General features: G+C 40.1%; 1 pseudogene; it reads left to right on the plus strand.

Annotated features, from left to right (window-relative positions):
- The first annotated feature begins 787 nt into the window (after window positions 1–787).
- On the plus strand, window positions 788–6,919 carry LOC113617655 (ferritin light chain pseudogene; annotated as a pseudogene).
- Window positions 6,920–23,257: the final 16,338 nt, after the last annotated feature.

Consider the following 23,257-nt stretch of genomic DNA (forward strand, 5'->3'; position numbering starts at 1 on the left):
GCTCTCGGAACAGAACTCGTTCATATGTAGGGGACTTACTGTATTTATCACAATTTCCTCCTTCAAATCTTTTCTTCCTTTGTATCTGACTTCTATTATGTTGCTTCTTGGCCATGAGATAATATCTGCTCAATCTGCCTGCCACTCGTGGGTCTTTTAGTGTACCTGCCCTCCCTAACTCATGCCCTCCACAAACACAGCCACACCTTCAAGCATTATGTAGATTAGGAAGCTGAGGCCCAAAAAGACTGAGCCTTCACCATTGTCTTGAAATTTGATTTTCTTCTTCTGATAAGATGTTGGTTTTTGATATTTTGCACATATTGTCACAACACAGTCCTAGCACAACACCAGGAAACTAGTAAGGGCTATCAAAAGAGATGCCCAAGTTTCTCTGGTGGTCATCCTATTGACAATTTCCTTAAGAGAATTTACTGTGATATCTCAGTGTAAAGACAGAAAAGAAATAGGGGGACTGGCAACTCAAAGAACTTTATTTCAGACAGCAATAAACGCCCATTAGTTATTTTTAGTTCTGTTTTGTTTCCTCTTTAAAATTCATCTTTAATGAAAAACACATGGGGTGCGCTCAGGGGTCCCACGTATCTGTCTTTTGCTTCAACAGTGTTTGGACGGAACAGACCCAGGGATGCCCGTTGCTCCAGCCTTCGACCACCCTCCAACCTTTCTTCCAGTCACAACTTTCAGAATCAGCCACTCAGCTATCCTTGGCCACTGGGAACGCCAATACCAATTTTTGAGCTTAACTCCATTTTACCAATCAATCATGAGCTCCCAGATTAGTCAGAATTATTCCACCAAGGTGGAGGCCATTGTCAACAGCCTGGTCAACATGCATCTGCGGGCCCCCTACACCTACTTCTCTCTCTGGGTTTCTATTTCGACTGTGATGATGTGGCTCTAGAGTGGGGGTGGGGGGGGTGGGGGGGTGCCGCTTTTTCCACGAATTGGCTGAGAAGAAGCACGAGGGCTCTGAGGGTCTCTTGAAAATGCAAAACCAGTGCAGTTGCCGTGCCCTCTTCCAGGGCGTGGAGAAGCCTTCTCAAGATGAGTGGGGTAAAACCCAGGATGCTATGGAAGCTGCCATTCTCATGGAGAAGAACCCGAACCTGGCCCTTTTGGATCTGCATGCCCTGGGTTCTGCCCCCCAGGCCACCACCTCTCTGACTTCCTGGAAACCACTTCCTAGATGAGGAGGTGAAACTTATCAAGAAGATAGCGACCACCTGACCAACCTCCTCAGAATGGCTGGTCCCCAGGCAGGGCTGGGCGAGTTCTCTTCCAAAGGCTTAGCCTCAAGCACGACTAGGAGCCTCTGGAGCCCAGCAGCCTTTGAAAATCCCCTCCGGTGTCAGGACTTCTGCCTGAAGCCCCGCCCTGCAGCCACTAGGCAGCTTTTTAATCACCCTGGAGCCCTCTCTCAAGCCTTAGACCAAATGGAAACAATAAAGCTTTTTGCAGCAAAAAAAAAAAGAAAGAAAGAAAAAGGACTATTCCAAAGTTTTAGCCTAAGAAGGTCCTATATAAATACTTTTGTTTTCTTTTTCTCCCAGAAATATAATAATAGTTCAAAGTGACGAAAGAATAAAGCTGAAAAGATAAAAAATGAGACCTGTACATAATGGTTTAGTCTTTTCCTCACCATTCTCTACCTTTAACCAACTATTTAAAAACATGTAATTTGCACTTTTACTCCCTTGTTCTTTTGTATCAACATATTATACACTGTTGTACATATTAAATGTATTTTTTATTTAAATATATTCTTTTCCATTAATAGTTTAAGCTTGTAGGCCATTCATTGTGATTAGTTATCCAAAGTGAGCAAATGAGTCCCTGAAATCAGTTTGTTATAGTGCCATAGGGAGAGTTCCAATAGAATTGAAAAACTATGGGACTGAGGACCTCTGCTGTCAGTTTTGTCGCATTATTTTCTTAAACCATGGTAATACTGACAAGAGGGAAGCTGAAGTTATCTACTTTATCTGAGGTATTCCTTTTTACTTATAATCTTTTAATTGCCTTCCTAAAACTTTATTTATTGGCCCTGACACATTTTTAGCAATTTGAGTCTTTCATTTCCACAGCAGTTGCTTTACTTTTTGAAAAAAATACATGAAAAGTAAGACTGTTGGATGAAAATATTAATTTTAATATTATTAATGTTTCAGCAAATTAAATTTGTTCATGAACAATGCTTTAAATTTTCTTTAATATGGTAGCTGTATATAACTATATGGATATGGAGGCATAGACATAGGTATAGATAGGTAATCCTCATGACATAGAACATGGAATTTTGTATCAAAATCTAATAAAGTTTTAATAACATAATTATTAAGATAATTCTCATTTTTCCAGAAACTAGATTTGTTTCATATGCGATATATTCTTAGATAGCGTTGGAAGCCAAGTTTTCATCAAAATGTCCAGAGCATTTTTTTAAACTCGAAAATGCATTTGTACTGGTTACCCCTTACTCCACTTTACCGCTAATGTCACCTACTGGTGCATTCTCTCTATTATTCATAAATTCACAGATTACTATAACTGAAAGAGACCTTAGAAGTCATGTAGTCCAACCCTTTCATTTTACAAAGAAGAATTTGAGACCTATAGAGGTCAAAAACAGCCTCTGCCTGTTCTTGCCAAGTGTGGGTAAAATGAACAAGTAACTACCAAAGATTTATCTATCTTCTAGGGAGATACCTCCTCAAGCAAAAGAATGGAAAGGGACAGCAGAGTCGCAGCCTTGGGCCACAATAACCCAGTCCCACTGTGGAGGCAGGAAGCCTTAATCCTATCTGATTTCAAGCATTTGAGCAGTTAGGCGGAAGTCTGGATCCAGGGGCCAGAAGCAATAATAATAATCATGACAAACATTATTGAGCACTGAATACATGCCAGGCAGGCACAGTTCTAAGCACCCTACATGGGATAGCTCATGTAATATCACATCAATCCTGTGTAATGGATAGAATTGCTAGTATAATTGAGGAAACTGAGGTACAGGAAGATTAAGTCACTTCCCCAAGGTCACTCAGTCAAATCCAGGCATTGTGGATCCAGAGCTCGTACTCTTAACCCTACACTATGAGAAAACATAACAAGCCTCAAAACTGGTCCCAAAGTGTTTACCCTAGAATTTTATAGTTGCTCTGTCTGACCTTGAATGAGAAAGTGATCTTCTATAGCCCAATCCCCTTAGATCTAGAATTCTAGAAATTTAAGAGCTGGAAAGGGCCTTATTAAGCGTGTACTGTGGTGGCCCTTAATCTCTTTTGGCTTATGGACTTATCTGCTAAAAGGAATAAAACTTGGCCTCTGAGAAATATATAAACACACATGACAGCACAGCAGCAGACACACACAGAATAAAATTTCGTGTTGTTTATGGGATCTTTGAATCCCCATTTATAGATCTTAGGGGACCATAGGACTCTGATCCTGACTTAGTCCAACTTTCACAATTCATGTTTTATATGAAGTTATTGGTCTCATATCTCTGTACCCAAAGCAAATATATACTGGTCTTATAAATGTCAGTGCTGTCCAACTGTTTCACATGACGGCACATCTAGAAAATAATAATATTGTATGAAACACAAGCATAAAGGAAGAAGCCTTCTCATGACCAGAGGTGACCAGCCCCAAGAATCCAGGCTCCAGAGACCTCACCGAACTACCAAAGGACCGAGAAGAGTCAATATCTCTATATACCCAATTCACAACACACCAGTTACGAGTTCCCGGCTTAGAGCCCTCCAATAGATAACAAAGTATAAACGGGCTTAGGAAATCAGTGCTTAAACTTCCTTCTCACTCCCAAACCCACCTCAAATTCTCACCCCCGACCACTAGTCCTAACTTAGTTTAGATTTTAACCCTCACTTCCCAGATCTTCAAAATAATGACTATGTGTATTAGTGACTGATTGCTGCAAAACAAATTAACCCAAACTTAGTGGCTTAAAGGAGAAGTATTGATACATGTTACCTCACAGTTTAGGTTGGTCAAAAATTCAAGAGCAGCTTAGCTCAGTGGTTCTGGCTCGTGGTCTCTCACAAGACTGCAGTCAGTGTCAGCTGGGTCTGCAGTTGTCTGAGGCTTGACCGAGTCTGGAGGATCTGCTTCCAAACTCAAGCAGAGATCTGTTGGCAAGAAGCCTCAGTTCCTCAGCACACCGGCCTCTCGCTGGGACTGCAACAACATGGCTTCTCCCATGGTGAGTGATATGGAGAGAGACAGAGAACCTCAAATGAAAACAGCAATCTTTTTATCACCTAATCTCAGAAGTGATACTTCTGCTATATTTTATTGTTGCCCAAACCAACTCAGGTACAACATGGGAAGGAACTGGGCAGAGGTGTGAACACCAGGAGGTGGGGCCATAGGTGACATCTCAGAGAGGCCACCACACTATGGGTTACGAGTGTCTACTTTGTTACAAGCGCTCTAAGTTTACTCAGCATTATCTCGTTGAAATTTTACAACAGTACTCTGAGATAGAGATCCCCTTTCACAGCTGAGAAGACTAAGACCAAGGAAGGTTAATTGCCCAAGATCACACAGATAATAAAGCAGCAGAAAAGGAAGTCAAAACAAGACCTATCTGTCTCTAATGAGTTACATTCTTTTCCACATATTTTTATGCTGTGCTTTGCCTCCTGAATCTCAATTTTTCTGGACCCCCAGTTCTCAAGTGTAAAGCCCCTCTCACTCTCTTCTCAGTCCTATATTTTGTCCACCCTGGCTGCCAATCCATACTCTGATAACTTAGATCAACAGCACTTCCTAAGGCCATATTTAATTCCATCTTCTCAATAATCATGTGAGGTAATGTAGGCATTATGTATCAAAAAATAATCATAATTTTATTAATAGCCATTGTTAAAAAAACATAAAAAAGAGTAACGATGTTGCAGAATAAACTTGAGACAAATAATTGTTTCATTTGCAGTGAGTAACCAATGTATTCCACTATCAGTAAACACAGGCTGAAAGTTTGAAGGAGAATGAAGCAAACTGGAGGTGCCTTCTTGGATTTCCGCATGTTTCCTGAAGACCAACTGCATATTCTATTGATTAAAATGAATACACAACAAACTGCAAGATAAAAGTGGGTCTGTAGAATGTCAACTGGCCATGTATGTTTTCACATCAAAACAGCAAGAGTCAAATATGAAAAACTGTCTCACTTCCTGACCCGTTATCAACTACACTAAATGGTTCTTACTGAACTGGATTGGTGGCTATTTATTAATTAAAGAAATCCACCCCTATACCAACTTATCCAGGTATTAACATCTCAGGATATCAATTGATCAATTATGATATGAGCCAAGTAGAATCAAGTTTCCTGACACATATAAAAGAGCCTTGAAAATAGTCCTTCCTCTTGAGGACACGGGGAGTGGGAAGGGTAAGCTGGGATGAAGAAAGTGGCATGGACATATATACACTACCAAATGTAAAACAGATAGCTAGTGGGAAGCAGCCGCATAGCACAGGGAGATCAGCTCGGTGCTTTGTGACCACCTAGAGGGGTGGCATAGGGAGAGTGGGAGGGAGACACAGGAGGGAGGAGATATGGGGATATATGTATAGCTGATTCACTTTCTTATAAAGCAGAAACTAACACACCATTGTAGAGCAATTATACTCCATTAAAGATGTTTAAAAAAAACGAAAAGAAAAAAATAGTCCTTCTTGAGTTGCTTCAACTCTGAAGTTACCTCTCTCTGGTCACTCTGAATAGGCAGTGGTAAAATGTGTTGGAAAGACAGAGTATGCATATGTATGTGCATTTATGCATGTGTGTGTGAGTATATGTATGCTTGCATGAATGTCATTCTATGATTAATAATGAAAATCAGACTTCTCGGCCTGTTTGTACATTGTTCTAAGTCTTTGTCTCTAAAGCAATGCATTTGTAGATATGCCTTTCTCATTTTCTTTGAAGAGAGGATATAGTCATAACCTTCCCCAACTTAAAACCAAAACAAAATGAACAAAGAAATAAACAAAAAATACTGAGGTTTGGAGAGAAGTTGTGAAACAGAAAAACCAAGACTGAAACTAGAATCTCCCAGCTCTAAATCTAATTCTCTCTCTACTACACCATACCAGAGAGTCACAGTTAGAGAAAAGCTATTGGAGGAAGAAGGGATTTGGTATCAACATAAGGAATAACAACTCTTAAATGAGTATCTAATACTAGAGAGAGCCCTTTCACGTATATCATATCAGTATCATCTCATTTAATGAAAAGTGAATGGAAATAGGGTAGAGGGATGTTGGTGGGTAAAAGGAAATAAAAAATTTTTCTTCTTCCTTCTCTCCTACTTTGGTATTACTTTGTGATGTTTAGATATGGTAACAAGTGCCTGCCCAAAATCTTCAGTAGAGCTTCAGCCCCTGGTGAAGAGTTGAATGAGTAGGGCCAAAATCCAATGTCCATTACTCTAAGCTCTGCCAGTGCCATTCTAAGACTCCATGAAAGTGTTTCACAAGATAATATAGACCAACTTTATTATTTAGTTCATCAGTTCTTAAAAAGCACCATTGAACATGTTGGGCTTCTTTATCCTGAGACACCTAATTTTATCTTACAAAAGACTGAAGAAACTTACTAATAAAGCTCGGCTCTAGGAAGGATTAATTCAAGTAGAGCTATCATAGAGGACTCTGTTAGATGTTCCCAAAAACAGTGACATAAAATGGTCTACTGGGAATACAATATAGAAGAATTAACAACTTAAGTATGAAATTTACATGATACTTTTAGGATTCTAAGACATTTTTCAGCATTAATTAAACCATAATGCATCATACTGTTGGCATTATTGTTTTCTTAATAGGTTATTACCAAGGAAATGGTGTGGCTTATAACCCATAACAAAGTAAAATCAAGGAAAAGTGGCATCTATAAATGAACTTATGCTAATGACTGTTTTAGAAATGCGTGTCCAAAGAGACTTGGGAAAAAAAATAAAACTCTTCAAAAGTGTCAGGCATCCTGACTAAGTAAAACTGTAGTCTAATAACTTGCACTGTCCTCTGAAGAAAAGTCTGTTGGCAGGGGAAGGTGTCCTATGAGGAACTTGAAAGTAGAGGGTCAAAGAGGACAGATGTACAAGTTCACCTCCAGGTTGCTCCAGAGGATAAGTCTCTTATCACCAGGTAGGTGCAGCCCATGTGCAAGGAGACTAATGGACTCAGATAAGACCTCTTGTTCTGAACCCAAACTACATTAGTCAGACACATTTCAATGTTAAGTGAAAGAAACCCACTTAAGCATACTTAAGTAGGAGAGGGAGCTTGGTTGGAACACTTATGGATGGAGCTGGTCTCAGGCAGTTCAGGGATTCAAACACCGTCATCTGTTCATCCTTGCTTAGTCCCTGTTCTTGACCCTTCCCACATCCAATCTCCCAGCTCCATTTTGCTCTGTACATCTACTTCATTACTCCTCGCCAAGGCAGAGGACAGAGGGATATAGTCAACATAACCCAAGAGGAAAAGGAAAGCTCTTTTCTCTCAGAGACAATATTTCCCCAGCTTGGGCTACTCTAGGCTCACTCTTGAGTCAAACACTATAGCTGAGGGGATGGGACATTATGATGGACCCACTCTTGGTCCCACGCCCACCCATATGAGAAGGCTAGAGGGACATTGTTATTGGCAGTTACTAAAGAGCTACAGGGAACGAGGAAGGGCAATTCGCAAGGAAAAGATGACAAAGAAAACAACAAATATCCAACACATACATTCACTACACCAGCTTATACATAAAGTTTGTTTCCCACACAGACTTCCCCATCAGGTGCCAATGCAATACCCACCAACAGGAGTATTTCCAGACACTCACAATTATTGTTCTCAATATCTGGCTGACATTTCAGACTCTTCAGTGTTTGATCAATTTGAGTCAGTCCCCGGAGCCTAACAAATCAATAACTAAACAGGCTGCCAATCTAAAAGATGACTTTGCATAAATTAGAATAATGTTTTCCTCCCTCAAGACACTTTAATGTCATCTAATGACATGGTCATAATGACGTGTATCATGTCCACTGATGGAAATACTGCTCCATGGAGTTGTGTAATGCAAAATTTGCACAACCAAGAACTATAGCCCTGACCAGAAACTAGAGACATGTACTCCTGCCCTGGCACTCTGTAAGCAGCTAGGTACTCCCTTACCTAACCTTTGTATTTCTCTAATTCAAGAGGCTCATTTAATAAGTACAATACCTACTTTGTGCATATGGCTGAACAAGAACAGAAAATCTTTGCTCCAAATCAGATTTTCTCCATTTGATTTAAAAATAAAACAAGAAAAGCGGGTCCTCAAATTCTTTGAAGGGATAGAGCAACACTTTGAACATTGAAAAGGCTAAATGGTAAGACCTACCAGCCTTAAAATATTTTTACCACCATCTGAAATTTTCCCTAGTAAGTTCCATTGTATTCTCTCTGAGACCCTTCATAAGACAAATGTTATTTAATTAGGAGCACTGTTCATGTGATGAAATAATATTAGTATGAGCTAGTACAGAAATTTTCATATCCCATTAAATCTTGCAGGTTCTGGAAAAGTATCTTGGCGGCTTCCTAGAGGGTGTGTGGGCAAGTCTTTACTTCTCCCACACACCTTCTTTTACAGTTATCTCATGATTTTGTGAGTTTTACACACTGACATTTGTTTGAATAAAGGGTTTTATTGTTTAAAAGTTTGAAAGCCAGTGCATTAATTGATATTATAAGTTTTCTCTCGGCATGTACATGCTGGGTAAATGTTACATTGCTAGGACAAGGAGAAGGAATCATAGGGGAAAGGCCGTTGAAAAAAATGAAACCCAGGGAAAATGTGAAATTCATCAATTCTGTCAATAGAGGGAGTGCTAGGCAAGCATGGAACAGTTTCTGAGCGCTTATGGAAAACAGAAAAAAAATGAGTAGACAATTCCAGTGAGATGAGTCGATAAAAGGGTTTCCTTTCCCATGTGCAACACTCAGTATTTGCTGTATGCTGGGGCTGACCCTGCGAAAACAAGTGTGCAGCGCTCCTACAAGGAACCATATTCAGCATAGATCTTGGAGATTACCCAGAGCAATATCTTTGGCAGAGACCTTATGAAACTAAGAAGGATACACCTGTACCAACAAGAAGTATCCAAAATGTATAGACCTGAGCACAGAGGATTTTTTGGTCAGTGAAATTCTGTATGATACTACAGTGGGGGATACTTGTCACTATACATTTGTCAGAATGTGTAACACCAAAAGTGAACTCTATTGTAAACTGTGGACTTTGGGTGATAATGATGGCCGTCTAGGTTCATCAGTTGTAACAAATGCACCACTCTGACGGGGGATGTTGATAATGTAAGAGGCTATGCATGTGTCAGGGCAAGGAATACGTGGGAAATCTCTGTACCTTCTCATCAGTTTTACTGTGAACCTAAAACTGCTCCAAAAAATAAAATAAAGTCTATTTTAAAAATTTGTAAACTTGTCTTATCGCACTATCAGTGGTTACTGGTGAGAAAAGTGGATACAAAAAGACCAATTTCCCTGACTTCTCGGTACCACACACAGATTATAAATTTGCTGTTTGATCTAGAGACCTATGAATGATTCACTCTTAACTATGTTTCCTTTATTAGAATTGAAAACAGATCTTCATCAAGAGAGCTGGCAAGGTAATACAATGTAATCAATTATCTGGGAAATGAAAATAAGAATTTTCCCCTCATCTAGAGGGACAGTGGTTATAACATTGGTCTTTATTTATATAGCTCTCAAGAGTTGTGGGGTTTTTTAAAGCCTCAAAAGACTTTGGCCTGAGTAATCTCATACAGTCATCAAAATTACCCTAAAACATATGTAGAGAAAATAATCATCACACAAATGAGAAAATCATGCCTCAGAGTGTTAAGTGACTTTCCCAAAGTTATGCCAATTGTATGTTGGCTCAAATCTTTTGTTCTTAGATAGATGTCAAGATTCCTATTCCACTGCATCAGATGGAGAAGACATGAAAAAAATCCAAGCCTGGGCTGATTCTTTGCAAATTTTGTAACAGAGAAGGTGGGTGCCTTTCTTCCAAGGCAAATCCCTTTCATCTTTATTTTAGAACTTATCCCTTCCTACTTCCCAGGAATTATACTTGATAGTAACCTATTCTTGTTTGTCTTCAACATCTCCATTTGTACTGGATTTTTACCTCTGATATATATGTGACTATCCCAAGTCTCTTAAATCTCAAACAAATTAACCAAAATTTTCTTGACCCTATGTCTACTTAGATAGACACTATTCTATCCTTCTCTTCTCAGACTTCTCAAAGATAGACTATAATAACTGTTTCTACTTTCTAACCTCTTTTTTATCCCTCAACCTACTCCACTGTGCCTTCTAATTCTTCCATGCCATTGAAATAATACCAATTTAACCAGTGACATTCTTATTAATAATCCCAATGGGAATTTCTCAGTTTTGAATTACTGGACTTCTTAGCTGCTTTTGACAAAATTGGTTACTATCATCTTCTTGACACTCTTTCCTTCCTTGGCTTTTGGGTTGGAGAAGGATGGAATGAAAAAAAGAACAGAAAGATTTTAAGACAAAAGCAATTATGTATGTAAAGACTTTAAGGCATAAGGGAAATGATTCAAAGAACTAAAGGATAGTTATTGTGATTGGAATATGTTAGTAAGGGGAAGCATAGAAGATGAGCTGGAAAGATGGGTAGAAACTATGAACATGCAGGCCATTTTTAAGATTTCAGATTTTATCCTAAGAAGAATGAAAACTGAGGAAGGATATGATCTAATTTGTTTTTCAAAGACCATCCTGGCTAGTCAGGAGAAAACGTTGGTTGGGTAGATTTGTGGACAGGTCACAGAGGAGGCTAATCTTTCAAGTAAGAGATGGTGATGGTTCAAAGTAGTCTGGTGGTTGTGAAGATGAAGAGAAATAGCTGGATGCCACTTTATCCTGGTTTTAATGTGACTTTCCTGGCCACTTCTTTTTTTCCATGTGACTCCTAATTTACCACTTGTAAAATACTGATGACACCCAAGATTGATTCTATCTACATTTGAACTTTTTCATTTCATTATTCACTATTGTTTCTAAATCAGCATCACCTGTATAGCTTCCAAGATAAAAATATGTCCAGAACCAGTTTCTTCTAACATTTGGCATATGTGGTGGCCATGACAACATGCCTCTCAGATCTCTGACTGCAGGGAGTATAATTTCTTCAGTTCACCAAGGGCCCCAGTTGCTTCTCTCTGAAACCATCACATTTGTATTGAGGCCATGCTGGAGGCCAGGCATTTCCCTACTTAATTAATTTCTTCTACATTTAACCAATCCTGGCATCTGATTTTTTGGCAACCCAAACTGGTCTTAGCTGTACCAGTAGTAAACCTAGACAAAGACAGTAAGTTCAAGATTTGGGCTGGTTGCCTACTATCCGGCAATTGAACTGAATACCATCCTAGTTAGCAGGGGGTCACAGTCCATCATTGACACAATGTCTGGTCAGGGCACTCAAGTGGCTGTTCTCCTGCTCTCTGTACATCCCCTCCTCCACCAATCCCTGCTTCACACACGTAACTATCCAATCTGCTTAACTATAGGACTTAATCAGTAACAGCCTATGTCCTTGTCCCTGCCCCAGCCTCTGTTTTCCCTGATAACTGATGAGCCAACCTGATGTCAATTCTCCCTATAAATGGTAGCCTCTTTCTCCCCCAAGTAAGGAAGATTGCTGCAATGTCCTGCCTGCCGTTGGCCATATATACGGTGAGGTGTTGCTCCAGGACCCTTTGTTTTGGACTTGTAAGATCCCCTATCCAGTAAACCATTGATGTCTCTGTCACTGTATCTGAGCTCTTTCTTCAGTCTTGAGGCTGGGCAACTACAAGGCTTGCAGGCCTGTGGGGTACAGTCCAACACACAGGTGACAAAACAAATGTTAAAATTTCAGCAGTAGTAACCTGGGAAAATGTCCCAGTGGAGGAGAATGCTATGCTATGTGTAATGATAGGCATTCAAAAAAAACAATCCTGGACGCAGCAGTTAAGAATCTGCCTGCCAATGCACGGGACACGGGTTTGAGCCCTGGTCCGGGAAGATCCCACATGCCATGGAGCAACTGGACCCATGTGCCCCAAGTACTGAGCCTGCGCTCTAGAGCCTGTGAGCCACAACTACTGAGCCTGTGTGCCACAATTACTGAAGCCCACGTGCCTAGAGCCTGTGCTCCATAACAAGAGAAGCCACCGCAATGAGAAGCCCACACACTGCAATGAAGAGTAGCCACGGCTTGCCACAACTAGAGAAAGCCCACGTGCAGCAATGAAGACCTAATGCAGACAATAAATAAATAATTTTTTTAAAAAAATCCTAATCACTGCTAAGTTGTTTTGGCACACTATGGAAGGATAATGAGAGACTGAGGGTTGTTAACAAGCCATTAATGGTTAAATGTGAAAGCACTATGTCCTCTCTAATAACCCACAGGATGTCCTTATCTCAGATAGAGGAAGGGCCGACACAGCTGAGCAATAAGCTGAAGACTTAATCGTTAGTCTCAGAGTCCCAGAGATGTTTGAGTGCTCAGCCAAGGCAGGTATATTATGTAAAAGTCAAGTTCCTGGTGGGAAACCTGGGACACTTAAACATGAGATGGGACCATCTGAAAGGATGCCCCTGAGGATGTTATCTCTGCAACCCCTGAAACCTACGGATTTACATAAATGGTCAACAATTCCCTAATAAGAGCTATCACTTCTGTTTTGCTAGAAGATGTTATAGAGACCTGTCCCTCATAAAGCATTACCTGCTCCCATCAGAAACTTTCTGTTCGATCCACCAGACCGATAGCCACAAGCGTTAAAGCTGAGCAGAACCAATAATGGATCCAATAAAAGATGAAAGATATGATGTACCTAAAGAGTAGCAAGAATAAGCATTTACCAGCAGGAGCCAAAGGAGAATTCCTAGGATTGATTTTGAGAATGCTTAATCAAGCAGAGGAAGAAGGTAAGAGTGGAAAAGAAAGAATTCATTGATTTGGGGATATTTCTTTGGACACAGGATTTTTTTTTTTTTTTTTTTAGCTGTATGCGGGCCTCTCACTGCTGTGGCTTCTCCCATTGCGGAGCACAGGTTCCAGACGCGCAGGCTCAGCGGCCATGGCTCACAGGCCCAGCCACTCCACAGCACGTGGGATCCTCCCAGACCGGGGCACGAACCCATTTCCCCTGCGTCGGCAGACAGACTCCCAACCACTGCGCCACCAGGGAAGCCCTGGACACAGTATTTTAGCATCTTAACAATGTCTCCAGGGAATGGCCAATTCATTGCTGAGATGGCTCATAGAGGTCTGGAAAAAATAATGGCCACTGTCAACAAAGTGGAAATGCCTGATTTGTCCTAGAATAAAACAGAGAAAGAAACAGAGAGGGGGAGAAGTGGAATAATATGTGAGGCTAGAAAAACTAGCACAGGACTATGTTCCATGGGAGGGCTCAGGGTATACACCATTCACCAAGGCCATAAGGTATGAGCTGGTGAAAAGGGCACTCCCCTTGGCAGACCAGGTATGGTGGCAGGAAAGGCATTCACAGAACTGGGTTAGTTAATATCTCAGGAGATGATGGGATTCTGATGTAATTGAAGGTGGGTGTTATGATGCTCAACTGCCAAACCCAGGAGGCTACAATTGCTATGAAGACCAGCAAGGTCATAGGGGCAGCCAAGGTCACTGGAACTGCAGGGAATTGAGACAGTTAAGAGAGAATGGGGTCCCAACATGCAAAATTGACAGCCAGCCAACCAGGTGCTGCTTACCTTCTGTCACTGGGAGGGTTGGGAGGTAAGCAAGAATGGAGGAGCAGGACCCTACACTAAAAGTGATTGCTCTAATAAAAAGCTACAATCCTTTGCTCATTTTCCAGACCTGAGCTGATTTTCAGGTCCAGAATAGGAACCCAATGGCTTAAAAGGTGGCCAGGTCCCTAGGAAAAAGGCCCTGGCTTGTACACTGTGACGATCCTCCCAGTCCTTCCCCTAAAGGGATATACAGCCTTTTACTTAGGTGAATGTACACTGGGAAAAGAAAAAATACTGGCTGATGATTTAAGAGAAGAAGGCAGGCTAGCAAGAAGGCCAGAAGCGCTAGGGAAGGTTTTAAGGAGAAAGTACACTGACTCAATAGGATTAATTCCCATCTACTATTTATCATTTTAAAAGCTGTGAATCCAGTTATACAATGTATGTTCTATGACCACAATGGAATTCAATTTGAATTCAGTAACAGAAACATATATGAAAAATACCCAATTATTCAGAAACTAAATAGCACAGTTCTATACAACCCACGGGTCAAAGAATACATAAAAAGAGAAATAATAAAATATTTTGAAATAATAAAAATATAACATATCAAAATTTATGAGATACAGCTACAGCCTATATAAAATATTCCTTTTGTCTCCATCTGTAATAATTTTATTTATGTTTATTCATTTAGTATCTAGAATTTAAGCTTTATGGGGCAACAATATCATTTTTATCTCCATCGTACATGTAGTTCCTAGCATAATGCCCAGTCACAATTAAAGAAATATATATGTATGTGAATCCCATCACTCAGAAGCAACTACTACAAAAATTTAAGTGTATATCCTTCCAGAATTTTCTAGACATATATAAAGATATTTACATTCTTTTTTACAGTAATGGAATAACACTATCCACATCAGCTTGTAGACTGCATTTCCTCAATTAACAATATATTGTGAAGTTATTTAAACGCAAGTAAATGAAAATTTACATCAATTACTAGTGGTTGTATAGTATTCTATTATAAGGACTTATCCTGATTTATTTAATCTCTACCAATGGACATTTAGGTATTTCTGGGTTTTATATAAATAATTTTTATTAAAAAATACAATAATTCACATATACCCACACATCACAATTATTTGACTATTTTTTTAAGAATAAATTTCTACAGGTAGAATGACTGGCTTAAAAGGTGTGCACATGTAAATGCTGGATACAAAATGACAAATTCTAGGACAGACTTCCGGGAGGATGGCAGAAGAGTAAGACGCGGAGATCGCCTTCTTCTCCACAGATACACCAGAAATACATCTACGCGTGGAACAACTCCTACGGAACACCTACTGAACGCTGGCAGAAGACCTCAGACCTCCCAAAAGGCAAGGAACCCCCCACGTACCTGGTTAGGACAAAAGAAAAAACTAAACAGAGACAAAAGGATAGGGACGGGTCCTGCACCGGCGGGAGAGAGCTGTGAAGGAGGAGAAGTGTCCACACACTAGGAAGCCCCTTCGCGGGTGGAGACTTCGGGAGGCGGAGTGGGGGAGCTTGGGAGCCGCGGAGGAGAGCGCAGCGACAGGGGTGCAGAGGGCAAAGCGGACAGATTCCAGCGCAGAGGATCGGGCCGACCGGCACTCACCAGCCGAGAGCCTTGTCTGCTCGCCCGCCAGGGCGGGCGGGACTGGGAGCTGAGGCTCCGGCTTTTGTCGGAGCGCCGGGAGAGGACTGGGGTTGGCGGCGTGAACACAGCCTGCAGGGCGTTGGTGCGCCGCGGCTGGCCGGGAGAGAGTCCGGGGAGGGGTCTGGACCTGCCGAAGAGGCAAGAGACTTTTACGTCCCTCTTTGTTTCCTGGTGCGCGAGGAGAGGGGATTAAGAACGCTGCTTGGGAGAGCTCCAGGGACGGGCGCGAGCCGCGGCTGGGAGTGCGGAGCCCAGAGACGGACATGGGACGCTAAGGCCGCTGCTGCCGCCGCCAGGAGGCCTGTGTGCGAGCGCAGGTCACTAGCCACGCGCCCTTCTGGGGAGCCTGTGCAGCCCGCCACTGCCAGGGTCCTGGGATCCAGGGACGGCTCCCCGGGAGAGCGCACGGCGCGCCTCAGGCTGCAGCGACACGCCGGCCTCTGCCGCTGCAGGCCCGCCCCGCACTCCGTGACCCTCCCTACCCCCCAGCCTGGGTGAGCCAGAGCCTCCGAATCAGCGGCTCCTTTAACCTCGTCCTGTCTGAGCAAAGAACAGACGCCCTCCGGCGACCTACACGCACAGGCGGGGCCAAATCCAAAGCTGAGCCCCTGGGAACTGTCAGAACAAAGAAGAGAAAGGGAAATCTCTCCCAGCAACCTCAGAAGCAGCGGATTAAAGCTCCACAATCAACTTGATATACCCTGCATCTGTGGAATACCTGAATAGACAACGAATCATCCCAATTAAGGAGCCCTGTGGATGAAAGGCTCTTGGTGCTGCAGCCAGGACTCAGTGCTGTGCCTCTGAGCTGGGAGAGCCAACTTCAGGACACTGGTCCACAAGAGGCCTCCCAGCTGCACATAATATCAAACAGCAAAAATCTCCGAGAGATCTCCATCTCAACGCCAGCACCCAGCTTCACTCAACGACCAGCAAGCTACAGTGCTGGACATCCTATGCCAAACAACTAGCAAGACAGGAACACAACCACACCCATTAGCAGAGAGGCCGCCTAAAATCATAATAAGTCCACAGACACCCCAAAACACACCAACAGACGTGGACCTGCCCACCAGAAAGACAAGATCCAGCCTCATCCACCAGAACACAGGCACTAGTCCTCTCCACCAGGAAGCCTACACAACCCACTGAACCAACCTTAGCCACTGGAGACAGACACTAAAAACAACAAGAACTACGAACCTTCAGCCTGCAAAAAGGAGACCCCAAACACAGTAAGATAAGCAAAATGAAAAGACAGAAAAACACACAGCAGATGAAGGAGCAAGATAAAAACCCACCAGACCTAACAAATGAAGAGGAAATAGGCAGTCTACCTGAAAAAGAATTCAGAATAATGATAGTAAAGATGATCCAAAATCTTGGAAATAGAATAGACAAAATGCAAGAAACAGTTAACAAGGACATAGAAGAACTAAAGATGAAACAAACAATGATGAACAACACAATAAATGAAATGAAAAATACTCTAGATGGGATCAAGAGCAGAATAACTGAGGCAGAAGAACGGATAAGTGACCTGGAAGATAAAATAGTGGAAATAACTACTGCAGAGCAGAATAAAGAAAAAAGAATGAAAAGAACTGAGGACAGTCTCAGAGACCTCTGGGACAACATTAAACGCACCAACATTCGAATTATAGGGGTTCCAGAAGAAGAAGAGAAAAAGAAAGGGACTGAGAAAATATTTGAAGAGATTATAGTTGAAAACTTCCCTAATATGGGAAAAGAAATCATTAATCAAGTCCAGGAAGCACAGAGAGTCCCATACAGGATAAATCCAAGGAGAAATACGCCAAGACACATATTAATCAAATTGTCAAAAATTAAATACAAAGAAAACATATTAAAAGCAGCAAGGGAAAAACAACAAATAACACACAAGGGAATCCCCATAAGGTTAACAGCTGATCTTTCAGCAGAAACTCTGCAAGCCAGAAGGGAGTGGCAGGACATATTGCAAGTGTTGAAGGAGAAAAACCTGCAACCAAAATTACTCTACCCAGCAAGGATCTCATTCAGATTTGATGGAGAAATTAAAACCTTTACAGACAAGCAAAAGCTGAGAGAGTTCAGCACCACCAAACCAGCTCTACAACAACTGCTGCAGGAACTTCTCTAGGCAAGAAACACAAAAGAAGGAAAGGACCTACAATAACGAACCCAAAACAATTAAGAAAATGGGAATAGGAACACACATATCGATAATTACCTTAAATGTAAATGGCCTAAATGCTCCCACCAAAAGACACAGATTGGCTGAATGGATACAAAAACAAGACCCATATATTTGCTGTCTACAAGAGACCCACTTCAGACCTAGAGACACATACAGACTGAAAGTAAGGGGATGGAAAAAGGTATTTCATGCAAATGGAAACCAAAAGAAAGCTGGAGTAGCAATTCTCATATCAGACAAAATAGACTTTAAAACAAAGACTATTAGAAGAGACAAAGAAGGACACTACATAATGATCAAGGGATCGATCCAAGAGGAAGATATAACAATTGTAAATATTTATGCACCCAACATAGGTGCACCTCAATACATAAGGCAAATACTGACAACCATAAAAGGGGAAATCGACAGTAATACATTCATAGTAGGGGACTTTAACACCCCACTTTCACCAATGGACAGATCATCCAAAATGAAAATAAATAAGGAAACACAAGCTTTAAATGATACATTAAACGAGATGGAGTTAATTGATATTTATAGGACATTCCATCCAAAAACAACAGAATACACATTTTTCTCAAGTGCTCATGGAACATTCTCCAGGATAGATCATATCTTGGGTTACAAATCAAGCCTTGGTAAATTTAAGAAAATTGAAATTGTATCAAGTATCTTTTCTGACCACAACGCCATGAGACTAGATATCAATTACAGGAAAAGATCTGTAAAAAATACAAACACATGGAGGCTAAACAATACACTACTTAATAATGAAGTGATCACTGAAGAAATCAAAGAGGAAATCAAAAAATACCTAGAAACAAATGACAATGGAGACACAACGACCCAAAACCTGTGGGATGCAGCAAAAGCAGTTCTAAGGGGGAAGTTTATAGCAATACAAGCCCACCTTAAGAAGCAGGAAACATCTCGAATAAACAACCTAACCTTGCACCTCAAGCAATTAGAGAAAGAAGAACAAAAAAACCCCAAAGCTAGCAGAAGGAAAGAAATCATAAAAATCAGATCAGAAATAAATGAAAAAGAAATGAAGGAAACAATAGCAAAGATCACAAAAAAAAAAAGTGGAATAAAAACAAAATAAAAAAAAAAGACAAACCCTAAACCCAGCACAACTCAAAAAAAAAAAAAAAAAGGGAGAAGACTCAAATCAATAGAATTAGAAATGAAAAAGGAGAGGTAACAACTGACACTGCAGAAATAAAAGAGATCATGAGACATTACTACAAGCAACTCTATGCCAATAAAATGTACAATCTGGAAGAAATGGACAAATTCTTAGAAATGCACAACCTGCCAAGACTGAATCAGGAAGAAATAGAAAATATGAACAGACCAATCACAAGCACTGAAATTGAAACTGTGATTAAAAATCTTCCAACAAACAAAAGCCCAGGACCAGATGGCTTCACAGGCGAATTCTATCAAACATTTAGAGAAGAGCTAACACCTATCCTTCTCAAACTCTTCCAAAATATAGCAGAGGGAGGAACACTCCCAAACTCCTTCTACGAGGCCACCATCACCTTGATACCAAAACCAGACAAGGATGTCACAAAGAAAGAAAACTACAGGCCAATATCACTGATGAACATAGATGCAAAAATCCTCAACAAAATACTAGCAAATAGAATCCAACAGCACATTAAAAGGATCATACACCATGATCAAGTGGGGTTTATTCCAGGAATGCAAGGATTCTTCAATATACGCAAATCTATCAATGTGATAAACCATATTAACAAACTGAAGGAGAAAAACCATATGATCATCTCAATAGATGCAGAGAAAGCTTTTCACAAAATTCAACACCCATTTATGATAAAAACCCTGCAGAAAGTAGGCATAGAGGGAACTTTCCTCAACATAATAAAGGCCATATATGACAAGCCCACAGCAAACATCATCCTCAATGGCGAAAAACTGAAAGCATTTCCACTAAGATCAGGAACAAGACAAGGTTGCCCACTCTCACCACTATTATTCAACATAGTTTTGGAAGTTTTAGCCACAGCAATCAGAGAAGAAAAGGAAATAAAAGGAATCCAAATCGGAAAAGAAGAAGTAAAGCTGTCACTGTTTGCAGATGACATGATCCTATACATAGAGAACCCTAAAGATGCTACCAGAAAACTACTAGAGCTAATCAATGAATTTGGTAAAGTGGCAGGATACAAAATTAATGCACAGAAATCTCTGGCATTCCTATATACTAATGATGAAAAATCTGAAAGTGAAATCAAGAAAACACTCCCATTTACCATTGCAACAAAAAGAATAAAATATCTAGGAATAAACCTACCTAAGGAGACAAAAGACCTGTATGCAGAAAATTATAAGACACTGATGAAAGAAATTAAAGATGATACAAATAGATGGAGAGATATACCATGTTCTTGGATTGGAAGAATCAACATTGTGAAAATGACTCTACTACCGAAAGCAATCTATAGATTCAATGCAATCCCTATCAAACTACCACTGGCATTTTTCACAGAACTAGAACAAAAAATTTTGCAATTTGTATGGAAACACAGAAGACCCCGAATAGCCAAAGCAATCTTGAGAACGAAAGAAGGAACTGGAGGAATCAGGCTCCCAGACTTCAGACTATACTACAAAGCTACAGTTATCAAAACGGTATGGTACTGGCACAAAAACAGAAAGATAGATCAATGGAACAGGATAGAAAGCCCAGAGATAAACCCACGCACATATGGTCACCTTATCTTTGACAAAGGAGGCAGAAATGTACCGTGGAGAAAGGACAGCCTATTCAGTAAGTGGTGCTGGGAAAACTGGACAGCTACATGTAAAAGTATGAAGTTAGATCACTCCCTAACACCATACACAAAAATAAGCTCAAAATGGATTAAAGACCTAAATGTAAGGCCAGAAACTATCAAACTCTTAGAGGAAAACATAGGCAGAACACTCTATGACATAAATCACAGCAAGATTCTTTCTCACCCACCTCCTAGAGTAATGGAAATAAAAACAAGAGTAAACAAATGGGACCTAATGAAACTTAAAAGCTTTTGCGCAGCAAAGGAAACCATAAAGAAGACCAAAAGACAACCCTCAGAATGGGAGAAAATATTTGCAAATGAAGCAACTGACAAAGGATTGATCTCCAAAATTTATAAGCAGCTCATGCAGCTTAATAACAAAAAAACAAACAACCCAATCCAAAAATGGGCAGAAGACCTAAATAGACATTTCTCCAAAGAAGATATACAGAGTGCCAACAAACACATGAGAGAATGCTCAACATCACTAATCATGAGAGAAATGCAAATCAAAACTACAATGAGATATCATCTCACACCAGTCAGAATGGCTATCATCAAAAAATCTAGAAACAATAAATGCTGGAGAGGGTGTGGAGAAAAGGGAACCCTCTTACACTGTTGGTGGGAATGTAAATTGATACAGCCACTGTGGAGAACAGTATGGAGGTTCCTTAAAAAGCTACAAATAGAACTCCCATATGACCCAGCAATCCCACTACTGGGCATATACCCTGAGAAAACCATAATTCAAAAAGAGTCATGTACCAAAATGTTCATTGCAGCTCTATTTACAATAGCCCAGAGATGGAAACAACCTAAGTGTCCATCATCGGATGAATGGATAAAGAAGATGTGGCACATATATACAATGGAATATTACTCAGCCATAAAAAGAGACGAAATTGAGCTATTTGTAATGAGGTGGATAGACCTAGAGTCTGTCATACAGAGTGAAGTAAGTCAGAAAGAGAGAGACAAATACCGTATGCTAACACATATATATGGAATTTAAAAAAAAAAAAATGTCATGAAAAACCTAGGGGTGAAACAGGAATAAAGACACAGACTTACTAGAGAATGGACTTGAGGCTATGGGGAGGGGGAAGTGTAAACGGTGACAAAGCGATAAAGAGGCATGGACATATATACACTACCAAACGTAAGGTAGATAGCTAATGGGAAGCAGCCGCATAGCACAGGGAGATCAGCTCGGTGCTTTGTGACCGCCTGGAGGGGTGGGATAGGGAGGGTGGGAGGGAGGGAGACGCAAGCGGGAAGAGATATGGGAATATATGTATATATATAACTGATTCATTTTGTTGTGAAGCTGAAACTAACATACCATTGTAAAGCAATTATACTCCAATAAAGATGTTAAAAAAAAATAATAAAAAAAAATAAAAAATAAAAAAATAAACATTAAAATTTGAGGTTTTGAAAACTGCAAAAATGACATGCAAAAAATATATATAAAAGTTAAAAAGATGTAGGCTTTATAATTTTATATATGGTATGAACTTATTTTTTAATGTTAATAATGTTAAATAAATGTTAATAATGTTAATAAACCTGGAAAATATCAAGTGAAAAAAAAAATGACAAATTCTAGAAATAACATACAAATCTCATAGCATACTAAGCTAGTTTTTTAAAAGCTAGTATCTTGATCTTGGAATCAAGTATACATTAATACTTTTATGTCTATCATATTTATAACTTTCCCCTTTTACTCAAATAATTATTAAAATGACAATTTATCTTTGCAGCATCCTAGTAGCCCGTTAACAAAATATTGATAACAATTGTGCATTTTAAGATTTGTGTAATATTTATAAACCAGCTGCTGTTATTTACAAACTGTTGCTGAAAAAAATTACACTACCAATAATGGCTAATTGTTGAGTAGAGTGAACTTGACCAAGCACTTATTCTGCAAATGCCTTGAAACTTGAGCAGCCTATTTGAAGTTAAAAATACCTACCCAAGGTAAAGCTATTCTTTCTCCTCTCCTACAGATCCTTTGTCACTACTTTGGCAGGTAAGTGCTCTGGGAATCAAATTCCAAGTTTAATACACTGTTACTCCAAAATAGTGTTCATTTTAGCCTCAACTTGCCATTGACAAGATACAGATAATAGCACTTGTATAACAGCTGCCTGGCAGAAAAATGAGATGTATGTCAGATAATTACTAGAGTCCCCCATACTAGTTTCAGGCACTTTACACTACTATACTTTCGTAATCTCGCCATGAGATAAGTAGAAATACTATGAATGAAGAAACTGGAGCAACAAAAATTTAATAGTCAACAGTAAAATTAACAGAAAAAAAAAACCTATCATAACTTAGATAATCCCACATCATACTGCAGCTATCAAATAACTGGTCCCTGAATAAGATTATGTCCTTAATTAGCTCTTTGCTTATGACAAGATTTAAATAGGACATTATATCTCAGATTTGAAGAAAAGATGGCACCAGTCCTGCATACCAAAGGGAGTTTCAAAACCACCTAAGCAGAATTTGCAAGTAAGATGCCTGAGACACTGTTTTGCTCCCCTACCCTAGGCTCATGTAGGGTCTCACTGACTGTTTAGCCAATCTGTCACCTCCATCTCCTCGCAAAAAAAATGAGGGTGAAGAGAAAAAGGAAGGTGAAAATTAGAA

This window comes from Aethalodelphis obliquidens, unplaced genomic scaffold (assembly GCF_003676395.1).
Source record: "Aethalodelphis obliquidens isolate GAN/ISIS:26980383/991018 unplaced genomic scaffold, ASM367639v1 scaffold4, whole genome shotgun sequence".
Taxonomy (NCBI): Eukaryota; Metazoa; Chordata; class Mammalia; order Artiodactyla; family Delphinidae; genus Aethalodelphis; species Aethalodelphis obliquidens.